The 15,313-nt window shown below is 44.1% G+C and overlaps 1 protein-coding gene across 6 annotated transcripts in view; it reads left to right on the top strand.

Annotated features, from left to right (window-relative positions):
* Positions 1-5,349: 5,349 nt before the first annotated feature.
* Positions 5,350-15,313, top strand: part of ZNF148 (zinc finger protein 148) — a 151,564-nt gene continuing 141,600 nt past the window's right edge. For 4 of the 6 annotated variants that reach the window (XM_023551695.2, XM_064292933.1, XM_023551694.2 and 1 more), the window contains exon 1: positions 5,350-5,532. The gene's annotated coding sequence lies outside the window, so the exon portion shown is untranslated. The remainder of the gene's footprint in view (positions 5,533-15,313) is intronic. The other 2 variants (XM_064292801.1, XM_003412955.4) reach the window with 1 other exon arrangement.

Raw genomic sequence — 15,313 nt, 5'->3', positions numbered from 1 at the left:
TCTTTTGTACATGGGGCCGCTAGGAGTGGGAACCCACTTAACCGCACCTAACAACAGTCAATGAAGTGTTTTGGAATATATCAATGACCTGGAAAACCAAAAAAAAAAAACCAAACCCGTTCCTGTTGAGTCTATTTCAACTCATAGCAACCCTATAACCTGGAAGTACCCTTTGTATCTGAAGCCAGAACTCAGTGGAAGATATCCTAGGAAGAAGAGAGAACCCCTATGAACAGGAAAAGCCAAGTTTTCCTGGGTACAGTAGGAGTGACAAGATATTAGTGGAGACAGGCTTCTGTGGACCAACCTCTGTTAAGGCTGTAAGTTTACAGTGATGAAAAAGGAAGCCAAGTTTCTCCTTAAGGCCAAATTCCCATTGCCTTGGAGTTGATTCTGACTCATAGTGACCCTATAGACAGATTAGAACTGCCCCATAGGGTTTCCAAGGAGGGGCTGGTGGGTTTGAACTGTAAGACCTCTTGGTTAGCAGCCAAACTCTTAATCACTACACCACCAGGGCTCCTAAGGCTGAATTAGCCTTGGCAAATGGCTCATACTGCAGGCAGTCATCAATCACCTAGGTTGAGAGGATAGCACTTTCACATCCTCCTAAGCCAGACGATTTCAGAGACCTTAAAAAATGATGGCTAGTACAGAAGGTTCCAAAGACCTGGTAAAATCTCTGGGAGCAAGAGATGGAAGTGCACTCCTGTCGTAAAGAAGCCAGAGGGCCAAGAGTGAGGAGAAGCCATTCTGGAGCCAGAGGAGAGGAAAGAGGTCCTGGGAGGCAGTGAGAACTCCTCAGTCAGAGCAGTGGTGCCCACCCTTCATGGGCTAGGCTGTATCAGATCAGATAAACTGGTGGCTGGAGGCTGAATCTGTCCCACAGGCACCTTTTGTGTGTCATGCCTTCTTGTTTTAAAGAAATGGAATTAGTTGCCACCATTTAATAGTTGGGAGAGTTTACCCCAAAGCTCAGATTTCTGATTTCTTTTTATTTTCTGATTTTCACATTCCCACCTGAAACCATCAGCTGAAAATATGTAGTGGCTCTGTCCTTTTGACAGGCTTCAGCTCTCTGGCTCTTCACAGTCCCTGCCACTGTCAGTTGTTTTATATCTAGCCTGCTTCACCTATTCATGTTACCTGCTTGGCTTTTGGGACATTTAAATTTGCAATTTGTGGACTGCAGCCTGGGTGGCTTAGCTTAGTTCCCAGAAGAAATTTCTAGGCCTGTTTGACAGATGTTTCCTGGAGTTAAAAAAAAAAAAAAAAAAAAAAAGCAAGCCATATAAACTTAATATTTCAAAAAACATTTATAACTTACCCATGAAGAGTTGTGTTTCTCTACAGTGTGATATGCAATGAAACCCTTCAACAAATGGGGCCTGCGTGCTTGTTTGCAAGTACATCAAGGAAAGTAGGAGATGGGGGGAGATGACTTGCATCCTACTCAGGAAATCAGTTTAGGGGAGAGCAAACCCTCTTTTAAAAGGAAAGGAACCACAATGAGATATCACTTCCATCTGCAGTTGAGTCGATTCTTACTCACGGTGACCCTGTGTGTGTCAGAGTAGAAATGGGGTTTTCAATGGCTTATTTTTTAGAAGTAGATCACAAGGCGTTTCTTCTGAGTTGCCTCTGGGTGGACTTGAACCTCCAAACTTTCAGTTAGCCGTTGAGCACATTAACTGTTTGCACCATCGTCACTAAAAACTCGTTGCTGCCGAGTTGATTCCGACTCACAGTGACCCTATAGGGTCTCTAAAGCTGTAAATCTTTACAGAAGCAGACTGCCACATCCTTCTCCTGTAGAGCGACTGGGGGGTTCAAACCACCGACTTTTTGGTTAGTAGTGGGGCGCTTAATCACTGTGCCACTAGGGCTCTGCCCACATTCACTACATACCCATTAAAACAGCTAAAATAAAAATAGTAATAATACCAAAAGCTAGTGAGGATGGGGAGAAACTGGATTTCTCATACAGTTCTGGTAGGAATGTAAAATGATATAGCCACTGTGGAAAGTAGTTTGGCAGCTTCTTGAAAAACTAAACATACACTTTCCCTATGACGCACCAGTCATACCCTTGGCATTTATCCCAGAGAAATGAAAACTTACGTGTACAGAAAGAGCTGTACACAAATGTTCATAGCCATTTTATTCATAATAGCAAACAATTGGAGACAACCCAAATGTCCTTCAAGGTGAGTGGACAAACTGTGGTTTATCTAGACAATGGAATACTAAAAAAAAAAAAAAAAATTTTTTTTTTTTTTTTTAATGAATGAACTTTTGATACCTGTAACAACCTGGATGGAATTCAAGGGCGTTATGCTTAGTGAGGAAACCCTGGTAGCATAGTGGTTAAGAGCTATGGTGGCTAACCAAAAGTTTGGCAGTTCGAATCCACCAGCCACTCCTTGGAAACCCTGTGGGGGCAGTTCTACTGTGTCCTATAGGGTCTCTATGAGTGGGTTTTCGTTTATGCTTAGTGAAAACCATCAATCTAAAAAGCTTATATGCTGTATGATGCTATTTATATAACATTCTCGAAATGACACAACTACAGAGATGAAGAACAGATAAGGGTACTAGGGAACAGGAACGAGGCTGGAGTAGGGAGGAAGTTTGCTGATACAAAGGTAGCGCAAGAGAGGTTTTTTTGTGTGATGATGCAACAGTTGTATATCTTGATTGTAGGGGTGGTTACATGAACCTTTACATGAATTGCATTGAACTGCACACATACACACACAAATAAATGCAGGCTTAAAAAGGGTGAAAACCAAACAAGTTTTATAGTCTAGTTAATAGTAACATACCAATGTCAATTTCCCGGTTTTGATGTCTTACGAGAACTTTGTAAGATGAGACCATTGGAGGAAGCTAGAGGAAGCGTACACGGCACTCTTTGTATATTTTTGCAATTTTCTGTGAGTCTTATTTCAAAATAAAAATTAAAGCCAAACAAAAAGCCCCGAAAAGGAAAGGAAAGTAGACTGAATGCCTAGGGCTGGTGTTGGCAGAGGGGGTCAAGAACATGGAGAGCCAAAGAGGGGCTGAGAAATATCTCCAGAAATTTAACTTTCCACCATCACTTCTGCTGTCACCACCCCTATAGCTGTCCCACTCTTTATTCTGCCCATTTTAAATGATTTTTCTTCTAGTGTTCCTTAGTTTCGGTGCTGAGAAGAGAACTACATTGATTCCTAATGACAAACCAATCAGCCTTAGCCCCTCGGGTATAATCTTCAGGCTGTCAGCCCCTTTCAGGTATCATTTTCTGACTGCCTAATACTCAAGAGTTCGCTTCTTTGCTGTCAGAGGTGTCTTTTATTTTAATATCTGAATTTGATGCCACTGCAGATGCTAGAAGCTGCCAAAAGACTGTCCTCCAGATAACTGTCCCTTGCTCTAGCTTGTATCACTGTTTTGTTGCAATTACCATTCAGAATCTGCTCTGTCATCTTATTAAAATTTATATTTTTTCGTGGAGAAAGCACACGGAGAGTGGACTGTGGAGCTGTGGCTCATCCTTGCTCTTTAGTTACCTGTGTCTAAGCTGAACTTCTGGGCCTCAGCTATTTCTAAACAGGCATCGCGATTCACTAAGGTTAATGCCTGGGGGAACATTAACTTTGCAGACACGAATCTAATTCAGTGCCATCACACAAGCGCATAATGCTGGAATTTGGAGTTTTACCAAAAAGCACTATTCAAATGAACATTCAGTTGGCCAGGTGGGTGTGGACAAGGGAAGAACTCCAGAAATGGTTATACAGATATTTTAATGCCCTTACCTTTTCTCTTCCCCTCAAAGGTTATGCTTAACCATTACAGAGAGGCAGTAAATAAATTTTTCAGATGATTATGAAGAAACCCTAAGGTGCTTCATCCCACGGCAAGTTCCTCATGCTTATAATCACTCAGCATTCACTGAGCACCTTTTATGTTACGTGGCTGACCTTGACCTAGGATGAAGATGCTGAGATGAGTGATTGTGAGCCATAGCAACATGCACGAGCACCTCAGGGCGCTTCATAAATGTTAATTGGATGAAGGCACCCATTATGGTCTCACCATTAAGTTTCACTAGGAAGGTTAAGGAAACCCTGGTGGCATGGTGATTAAGTGCTATGGCTGCTAATGAAAAGGTCAGCAATTCAAATCCACCAGGTGCTCCCGGGAAACTCTATGGGGCAGTTCTACTCTGTCCTATAGGGTTGCTATGAGTTGGAATCAACTCCATGGCAATAGGTTTGATCTTTTTTTTTTTTTCCGTTTATTAAGGTCGCCGTTTGGCTAAAAGGAAACCCTGGTGGCGTAGTTAAGAGTTACAGCTGCTAACCAAAACGTGGACAGTTGGAATCCACCAGGTGCTCCTTGGAAACCCTATGGGGGCAGTTCTCTCTGTCCTACAGGGTTGTTATGAGTCAGAATCAACTCGATGGCAATGGTTTTTGGTTTATGTGGCTAAAAGTCGGCGGTTGGAGCCACCTGCCACTCTGCAGGAGAAAGACGTGGCAGTCAGCTTCCATAAGATTTACAGCCTTGGAAACCCTCTGGGGCAGTTCTACTCTGTCCTATGGGGTCACAATGAGTCAGGTTTGACGACAGTGGGTTTTAAAAAATTTGGCTGAGGTCACTTAAAAACCGCCAAGGGATAATACACAACCGTGCAATTCTAGCTCTGTAGAGATATTATCAGGTCTTTGCCATACAGACCGAGGTTTGGGCCCCAGGTGCGGTGTGCGGGAAGTGACATGTAAGACAGAGTCCAGGGCCGGATCTCTTGCTCCTTCTGTATGCTCACACCATGCATCTCGGTTTGCAAACACTAACGGGGCTTGCTACCGCTTCCGGAAAAGGTGGCATTTGGGGAGGTAGAGGCCAGCGACCGGACGTGAAGGGGGAGAGGGTAGGAAGGATAAACGAAAAAGCCAAGGCAAGCAAACTTTCACCTAGGTCCCCGTCCCTGCCACTCTCGACCCCGAGTCCTCCCCTTCTCGGGGCGCTCGGCGTTAAGGTTGAAGGGAGGACCCCTTTCGAAGAGACTTCCTCTGTCCCAATCTTTCCCAACCGCTCTCCTCCCAGGCCCGGCCCGGCGGACCCGCGGCCAGGGCCCGCTCCCCCAGCCACGCTGCGGCGGTGACACGCAGGCGCCACCGTCGAGGCCACGCTGGGGCTGCCCAGCCAGGTCCCGGGCGGCCGAGGGCCGCCGCCGCAGAGCGCTTCCCGTCTGCGGGGCTTCCCACAGTGCACTGCGCCGGCGGCGGCGGCGGCGGCGACCGCGGCGGCGCTCTAGCTGGGGCATGTCTGCGTCTCTACTGCTCTGGGAGGAGGAAGAGAAGGAGGAAGAGGAGGAGGAGGGGGAGGAAGAGGAGAAAGGCGCAGGGGTGGGAGCTGTTGCTGAAGCTGCCACCGCAAAAGTTCTTCCCCCTCCCCCCTTCCCCTCCTCTCAAGGCCCCTGGGAAGGCTGGAGCTGTCGCCGCCTGCAGTCGGGGACCGCGCGACTCGGCGCCGCCCGCGGTAAAGCGCTCGGCCTGGCAGGCCCGGGCCCGGGGAGGGCGGGGAGGGGGAGGGGGCGGCGCGCGGGGGGAGCGCGCGGCGGTAACGGCCTGACCCCGGGGGGAGCGAGCCGGGGCGAGGCCGGGGGCGGCCGGGGGACCGGCCGAGGCACCGGCCGAGGCCGTGCGGAGCGCAGGGGCTGCCCGGGGGACGGGAGGAAGCAGGGCGCGGAGAGTGGGCTGGGGGTTGAGGAGGGATAATGACGAGGGTGGCGGAGGAGAGAAGGCGGCCTTGGAGGCCCGAGCGAGGTGTCAGAGGTAGGGAGGAGGGTAGAACGTTTGCACGGGGAAGCCGGAGGGCGCCGGGTGTGGGTGTGAAGGGGCTAGGGACACACCAGGTCTCTGTCTGCCGTGCCTGGTGCAGTGCTTTATGCCCCGCAGGCCTCAGTCGGTGTTGCTGCCTGAGTGTGCTCTTTAGGAGAAGGGAAGGGCAGGGGCTGGAGAAAAGGGAATTCTTGCAAGAATCATAGTGGGAGTGTGAGCAGGGAGAGAAGCCGGAGGGAAAGATGCCGGATAGGTGGAGGAATGCAGGGGGTGGAGGAGTCTTGAGGATTCTGGGGATGTTTATTGTGCAGATACATTAGGTATTTCGTTCTGGAAAGGACTGAAGCGTTTCAAAGGAAAGGAAGACGGGACATGAGGAGTTTCTGTGAATAGACAGGACAGCGTTTGAAGCAAAAGGGAGTGCTGAGTATTAGAGAAGATGAAGGGAAAGCTTGATAGACTAGACAGATGTGATATAATTAATAAGTGTTGGGCCAAGGACTGAATAGTTATTCCAGATGGGCCAGGACGGCATAGTTCCGAACCTGTCTGGGCTCTCCTGTAGATGACATCTGGTAAGTGTGGGTCCCGGCTGTGGTTGGGATCATTGAGAATTAGACCTTACTGTATAGTTTGATTTGAGATACTTCCCTAGACCTACACCAGTGAATATGAGCACTTCTGACATAGCTCACGAATGGGCCTGGTGCTACAAGGATTCTTTAGGCCAAGGAGTTGAGATTTTAGCAGATTGGAAGTCATCACATACAAAGGCCGTGTGAACACTATGCTGACAGTTGCTAGAATGGAAATGACTTGGCTTGGTGATTTCTTCGCTGCCCAGCTAATCTGGAGCAGGAGAACTGCTGCTACGTTAGTCAGCCTGGGTCCATGCATGGTGGCCCTTCTTTGCCAGCTCCGCGTGTAGCTCAACTTAGTCTAGTTGCCCAGATTGATTCCATAAGCTGGTGGGAGGAGATCTTTTGTCCCTCACAGTTTCTGATGGAACTCTCACTGAGGCATGGTGGTATTGAAGAGAAGGCATCAGCAAGCAAGTGTAGGCCTGCAGAGTGGACTAGTAGAATATCTGTTTTGGTCTTGAGTTGCCAGGAGGTCAGGACTGCCTTTGGTTATCTTGAGGTCTAGGAGAACCTGAAGAGACTGGATGATTCTAGAGCCAGTTTGGAGGGCGGATTAGCATCTCCACATCAGGAAATGAACCCAACTCCGTTGGATTTCCTGAGCTCATACTGGACTGGACTTCCAGGAGGAAACTCTGGACTAAAACCATGTTCTTAAATTTACCTGAAAACTATTCACCTGTTATTAGGGAAGACAATATACTCTTTACATTGTAACGTTCCTTCCACTAAGAGTAATATGCATGTTGAGCATGAAAAATCTTTTTATGGAAGTAGAGGACAGAGGGATTAATGGGGAAGATGGAAAGAGGTGTGGGAGAGGAAAGGGAAAATTCAGTCATTCATGCTTTTAGCAAATATCAGCCAATACCTAAAGGAGGGTGATAATTTAGAATGAAGAGAGGTTTTCTTTTATTGAAAGATTCTTATAGGAATAATTCAGGATTGTTGTAAGATATTTGGAAAACTTTCTAAATCAGTACATTTAGATGTATGCATTGTTTTTAAGGGCTTTGTTATATTACAGGCTGTTGATGTACCCATTCTTATTGTCATCCCCAGTATGAGAAGGCCAGTTTTCCTTCCCTTCCCCTTACTAGCACTGGATATTAACGATCCTTTTAATTTTGTAAGTTTAATGGGCTTAAAAATTGTATGTCAGTATTATTTCCCTCCCTTTTAAATTATTATGAAATAATGCATGTACATAGCTAAAAAATAAAATTGTCCTGAGGGGGCTTGTAGTAGCCCTTGCCCCGCCTGTCTCCTGTCCTCCCACTTTCCTGAGGCTACTACTTCTCAGCATTGATTTTTGTACTTCTTGTCATCCAGGTCCCTAAGTAATGTGTACGTAGTATTATTTCTTGATTTATCAAAATGATATCTTTTGACTCTTTACCATGAATAAAAAGGATCTAAGGCACTGACATTATCCCCTTTCTCGTTTTCCTTTCCAATCTAAGGCACTGACATTATCCCCTTTCTCATTTTCCTTTCCAATCTTTGATAGTTATTATTTAAGTTCTTTTATTGGATGTGTTTATTTCTTTAAATATAATGCGGATGGATGCCTTGATTTCAGACTCCAGAAACCTTAGGCTGTCTCACTTGATTTTACCAGTATATTAGATGGGGGTTTAGACGAGGAAGGACTTTCCTAGGGTAAAGAGAGCATTTTATCAGACTGGAAAAAGTGGGATAGATGGTAAAGGAAAGTTTGATGGATGGACCTGTTAGGGTGACCCTGTGTAGGAAACACCTTTGCAGCATAACGGTTGCTGGTTAGAGGTGGGGGGAGTTGCTTAAAAATGATAATTGTTCATCCTGGAATTCATTACTAGGTTGACTGCATTATTCTTTGACAGTCTTCTGGGGAGTTAGAGTGGGCAATCTGGGTTAAAGTGGCCCTTGAATATTCTTTCCAGGCTCCGATGGCAATTCTTTTCAGGAAGGAATCGATTGGTGTGGGCATGAGTGTGTTTCTTTTTTGGGGAGGGATGGGAAAATGTGATCAGAGGGGGAGGAGTATGAGGGACGTGAGGGACAGGGTATGATGAAGGTGGTGATAATTTTGTGGCAGGCCAAAGAAAGGAATTCTGAGGGCACTGGGATATAGTTGATTTGAAGGAGATTTAAATTCCAGTGATGAGACAGATTTGTGGCAGTTGTAAGGAAATTAGCACATTTAAGTCATCAATATGTTGGCGATATGGTAGAAAAAAGTCAGCTGCTCGTATATTAGGACAGAGTCATAAAATATTGGTGTTTTTGAAATTTGTGCATGAGGTGCAACATCCAGTAGTGACTAATACTGGGAAAATAGAAGGCTCTTGCACCCCTCCTTTTTGGAAGTCTTGCTTAAGTAACCCCAGCTCTTGAGTCCTGTCTTGCTTGCTTTGAATAATGACATTATTCATTCCCATGTAGATTCCGTACTGCCAAATCTCATATTTACTTATGGGAGTTATTCTCTCTTTGTTTTGCAAATGGTAACTAGATTGTAACCTGCTCTAGAGCTGAGACTATTTAATCTCTGGGGAGACTCCTAACAGCTTGGTTCTTAAGTGCTTAATAAATACCTGTTGAGTGACTGCTAGAGAGCACTGTGCGCTGTTAGTAATAATAGTAGGACTGTGACATCGCTGAGGACTACGTGGATATTGTAGACAAGTTTGTGTGTTTCTGTGAGTGTGTGTGTGTGTGTTTGAGAGAATGAAGGACAGGAAGGATATCTGACCGGAGAGGGCCTTCAGATTTAAGGGGAGAATACAGAATGGACTAGAATGGAATTGCAGCAATCCTGCAAAAACACAGAAGGGGTGGGCGTGCCCAAGGTTCTAATCTGAAGCTCCTTTAATCTGTAGTGAATCAGGTCTGGGACAGATTTGGATTTTCTTGCCTCAGGCATAAATGACTCTTAGAAATTTTTTAGCTGTTCTAAGGATCTGTCTGATTTAATTCATTTATAGGGTAATAAGTGTTAATGAAGTTTCTTCCCACAGGGAATTTACAATATTTATATTTTTTTTTGGGGAGAAAGACAGTTGTGAACTAATTCAGTAGCAGCGTAAGATTTCAGGAAAATTGACTTTTAAAAACAAAATTTTAGCTCCAGCTGAGAATTTTTATATTTTGGTAGTCATTTTCAGTAGCTGTACACTTATTTCACTAATGCTGTCAGTTTTCAGAGTATTTTTGGAATGCCTTTTCTGAATTACCTTCCACACCTCTAGCACAACGTTATACAATTTACTTACTCAGTACCTGGTGTGTGCTGTTGGGGGTGGGGGCCAATAGAGGTGAGTAAAACATCCCTAAGAGTTCATATTTCCACCTTTAGAAATAATGCAAGGCATTCTGTTATTCTGAAGCGGCTTATGGTGACAGATCTTTATCCTTGGAAAGTGTGATTTCTAGAAATGCTGAAAATCCGTCAAAATTGAGTTCCAAAGTGAATAAAGCTCTAGACTGAGTAAAGAATAGATTGACTTTAAATTCGGAGAATGTGTTGCTGTCGAGTCGATTCTGACTCAGCGATCCTATAGGATGGAGTAGAACTGCCCTATAGGGTTTCCAAGGAGTGGCTGGTGGATTTGAACTGCTGGCCTTTTGGTTAGCTGCCTGAGCTCTTAACCACTGCACCACCAGTGTCCCATGTTTGGGATTAAGTTCAGATACTACCTGCGGCCACCCCCCCCCCCCAAAAAAAACAACCAAATCCATTGCTGTCAAGTTGATTTCAACTCTTAGGGACCCTAGAGGACAGAGTAGAGCTGCCCCATAGGGTTCCTTAGGCTGTAAGTCTTTACAGAAGCAGACTGCCATATCTTTCTTCCACAGAGCTGCTGGTGGGTTCAAACCACAGCCTTTTGGTTAGCAGCCAAGTGCTTAACCACTGTGCTGCCAGGGCACCTTAAATTCAGATAGTCACAAGAAATGGGAATAATTTTCTTGATTGATTTATTAACTGCCTTTGGAAGACACTCCCAAAGAAGTTGTTGGAAATATTTTGAGCAGTGATGGTGGCTTCACATGTAGTAGGCCGTAGGTAGATGTTGGTTGAGTGCATCAGATGGTTGGGTGGATGGAGTAACTATTGAGGAGGACCATACTGAATTGAATCTGTAAATAAATTCTGGATATATTTGTTAACAAAAACAGTTTCATTACCTTGAACAAGATAGTTTATGATTAAGTTTCCAAATGAGTTTTACAGATTGTAAGTGCTGTAGGAGTTAAGAGAATGGAGAAGTGAATATTGGCTAAAGTTTGGGGAAAGGATTTAAGTACCATACTTTAGCTAAATATTTGAAAGAATTCTTGAGGGATCTCAGGAGAGGGACTGAATAGCTCCAAATTTTCCTTGCAGCCCTAGGATGAACCTAGAGCCTGAATCTATTTTTGTCTGAATGCTTTTTGCCTGCTTCATTTTAGCTACTCCTACTGGCTTGTTTCCGTTTCAAATTCACATTTGCTGGGTAGATTTTGAGTCCCCTGGAACAACTGCGGGGCTTATTTCCATCTATGTCTAGTGTAACTCTTAGTTTGTCCTTTTCTGAGCCTGTACCCCATAAATTGTTTGGTCTCTGTGAGTGAAAAGCATGAGTCAGCTTGGCTCCTCTGTTACCCTGACATTTTCCTGCAGGCTTTTCTCAAAACTGCTTTCTGAATTACGGAATAAAACAGACAGAGAACTGAGGGCATGTGTCCAGAAGACACATGCTTCTTGAGTAAGTGAATGAATTGGGCAATACCCAAGATCATTTAGGGAGTCGGACTTATATATATGTTTTTTGTGTCTTCATTTATTTACTCACACCCTGCCTTGTTCTACAAAGGACTTAATGGGGCTAGCAAAAATATGTCTGCTATACATGAATTGAAATTAATTAGGGAGGTCTGGTTGAAGAGAAAATTAAGGAAGAAAGAAAAATCTGTTTAAAGACTGTAAGATCGATCATTAGGGATGTTAGAGAATTAGGAATGAAGTGGAAGATACGTATGTGGAGAAGAAAGATGGTAGCTGATAGGATGATTCTAAAAGAAGGAAAGACTATTGAAATACAACAGGTTATGTTTCCAGGGAAGCAAGAGAAGGTTGAAGGTGAAGAGTTATTTGCGAGGTCTGTTTTGGAAAGATGGTGAGACTGTTTGAAGGGTAAGAGTTAGCGGGAGTTTGGAATGTAGTAGAGATTATTTTAATGGTTTCAGAAAATGATGGGATAAGTTTTTTGTTCAGCAATCGTTGCGCATTTATCATATGTAAAAGCACTGTGTTAGGTGCAGCCAGAAACACTGGAAGTTGTGCATCGTCCTTCAGGATTTGTGTGCTGTTAGGGGAGCTGGACTTGTGTGCAGACAACACACTGTGATTACGACTTTATCGTAAAACGCCACATCTTAATGAAATTAAAAGGTAGAAAAATGCATTTGGTTGGGAGAAAACCTGGGGCAAGCTTCGGGGAAGAAGTGGCATTTTAGCTAGTCTTTGAAGGGACGAGTAGGATTCTAACTCAACAGAGATTGTTGGAAAGAGCATACCATTTAATAAGATAAACAGAGACTTGGAGATGAGAAGCCAAGGATATGTTGGGAATGGTGCGTTATCTGTGACCCACAGTAAGAAATGCATGTCATCTTCACCTAATATAAACCCATTGCCATCGAGTCAATTCCGACTCATAGCAACCCTGTAGGACAGAGTAGTACTGTCCTATGGGGTTTTTAAGACTGTAATCTTTATGGAATCCGACGGCCACATCTGTCTCCCTTTGAATGGCAGGTGGGTTTGAACCGCTGACCTTTCAGTTAGCAGCCAAGCGCTTAACCACCGTGCCACCAGGGTTCTTTCAACTAGCATACCAAACCCACTACTGTGGAGTCGATTCCGACTCGTAGTGAGTGACCCCATAGGGTTTCCGAGGTTTTAAATCTCTATGACAGCAAACTGCCAGATCTTTCTCCGGCGGAGCTGCTGGTGGTGTTCGAACCATCGGCCTTTCGGTTAGCAGTTGATCGCTTTAACCACTGTGCCACCAGGGCTCCTTCCTTCACCTAATTTATACCTTTATAAATGTGTGTATGTGTAAAATAAAGTTTCTCAAAACAATGCCTATCCTTACCATGTTGGGGTCTCTTGGGTGTTTTCCATTCTCTTTTGTTTGACTTAAAAAGAAAAAAGCTGTGTGAGGGAAAAAAGAGCTGGTTGTGAGCCATTAAACGAATTTCACAACCAACTAAGTAATTGATCATAACCTATAGTTTGGAATACGGAGAGTGTTCATGAAGAGAGCGTAATATTATATAAGATGGGATTGGGTAGAAGATGGATGGCCTTGAGACTAAGCTAAGTAGTTTGTGTTTGATATTACGTAGTATTGTACTTAGTAAGCAAACAGAGCTGGGTTTTAGTCTTGGCCCTTCTGTTTACTCAGCTCTATATTTATGATTATAAAGGAGTCCTGGTAGTGCAGTGGATAAGAACTCGGCTGCTAACCAAAAAGCCTGCAGTTTGAGTTCACCAGGTGCTCCTTGGAAACCCTCTGGGGCATTTCTACTCTGTCTTGTAGGGTCGCTGTGAGTTGGAATCAACGTGACAGCAGTGGGTTTTTTTTTTTTTAATGATTGTGGAGGGATTACTTTCTGGTCTCAGTTTTCTCATCAGGAAATTGATAGTCATTCTGCCTTTCTTGCAAGGGTTATTGTGAGCATTTGAGAATTAAAATATGCTAATATAGAACTAAAGTATGTTAACATAATGTTAATGTATGGCTAGTGAGCTTTTCTGTATAGAGAAGTGAGTGAAGGACTAGCCATTAGATGACTTAATCTGACCGTAGCTGTAGCATACAGGAGAGATTGGGGCCAGGTGGTGGTAGAGTACAATTGGAGGGGAGAAGACCAGTTAGAAGACTACTGTAGCAACTAAGAAGGGCTTGATTTAGTTTGATAGCAGTAAAACCAAAACCAAACCTGTTGCCATTGAGTTGATTCTGACTCAGAGCGACTCTATAGGACAGAGTAGAACTGCCCCATAGAGTTTCCAAAGCTGTAAATCTTTACGGAAGCAGACTGCCACATCTTTCCTCCACAGAGCAGCTGTGGGTTTGAATCACTGAACTTACCGTTAGCAGTAAGCTTTAACCACTGTGCCACAAGGGCTCACATCTGATAGCAGTAGGATTAGAAGTAAGGTAGTGGGATATGATTGGATATAGAGAGGAAGGAAAGATACCTGGAAATTGAGGGTTGTGAAAAGATTCAAATAGCGACAGCTGAAATAAGATCACATTTTCGAGTAGTATAGGGACACAGAGTAGGTAATTTACAGTTTCTTCCATGTGGTAGGTACTCAGTAATTGTTTGTTGAATGATCAGGTATGTAATCCGTGGAATGAATTGAGAGTGGGAACAATAGTGGATGGATATAAGAGGAGGGGCTAGATGGAAGGGTGCTTTTGATGCACTCCTAGAATTTATTGATTCAGAGAATATGTTTGTACACTCACTGTGTGCAAACCGGTCTTGGAGGAAGTACAGCCAGAATGCTCCTTAGAAGCGAGGATGGTGAGACTTCGTCTTGCTTGCTTTGGACATGTCATTAGGAAAGACCAATTGTCAGAAAAGGACATCATGGTTGGTCAAGTAGAGGGTCAGCCAAAAGAGGGAAGCCTTCAATGAGATGGACTGACAAAATAGCTGACGACAGTGGGCTGAGAAGATTGTGAGCATAGTGTGGGACCAGGCAAGGTTTCACTCTGCTACAGTCGTTATGAGTTGGAGCTGACTTGACAGCAGCTAGGAGCAACACCGTGTGCGAGGTTCCACGGTCGGCAGCGTGAAGGGTACCTGCTTATATACAGTACAGTTCCTGTTCTTCAGGAGTTTATCCGGGGGCAAAATGTGTACACCTCTGTCTATGACATAGTGCTGTGGCCGGCTTGATCAGGGCTGACTTTTTGGAGGAATTGCATTGTAGTTTAGATCTTAAAGGATAAATGGGATTATGGTGGGCAAGATGGTAAGGGTTGGCATTGCAAGAAAAATGCACAGTGGTGTGAGTGACAGTGAGAAGAGTTCTAGGGATGTATAGGGATTGGTGGTCTAGATGAACTGGAATTTAGGGTTTATATTTTTATTGAGCAGTAGAGGGAAATAAAGCTGGAAAGTAGATGAAAAAAAATCTCTAAAGTGGTTTTTAAAACTTTGAGATATAAATTATATGCAGTGAAGTGCTCAAATCTTAAGGATATAGATTAATGAATTTTTCTTAGGTGTGCGTTTATGTAACCACCATTCAGATCAAAATATAGGACATTACCAACACCCCAAAGGCTTCCTCATGTGTCGCCTGTGAGTTGATGCCTACAACTAAAAGTGACTCCTGTTCTGACTTCTATCCCCACAGAGTAGTTTTGCCTGTTTTTGAACATCGAATAAGTGGAATCATACTTTTATGTCTGATTTCTTTTGCTCAACATTATACCCGTGAAATTTATCCATGTTGTGTAGAGCAGTAGTACATTCTTTTTCATGGCTCTGTGATATTTCGTTATGTGAATATACAATAGTGTAGCTATTCATTCCACAATTTTTGGACAGTTGGGTCGTTTCTGTTTTTTGGAAGTCTAAGGAGTTTTAGGCAGAAAGATGTGGCTGTCTACTTCCGTAAAGATTTACAGCCTTGGAAGCCCTATGGGGCAGTTCTGCTCTGTCCTATAGGATCTCTGTGAGTCGGAATCAACTTGATGGCAGTGGGAAAAAAGGAGTTTTAACTTGATTCAGTGGGCAGTGGGGCACCATTGATGATTTTTGAGGTGGAAATAAGGTAAAGTTTAG

This window comes from Loxodonta africana, chromosome 1 (assembly GCF_030014295.1).
Source record: "Loxodonta africana isolate mLoxAfr1 chromosome 1, mLoxAfr1.hap2, whole genome shotgun sequence".
NCBI classification, from domain to species: domain Eukaryota; kingdom Metazoa; phylum Chordata; class Mammalia; order Proboscidea; family Elephantidae; genus Loxodonta; species Loxodonta africana.
This window is presented reverse-complemented; position numbering and strand designations above follow the sequence as displayed.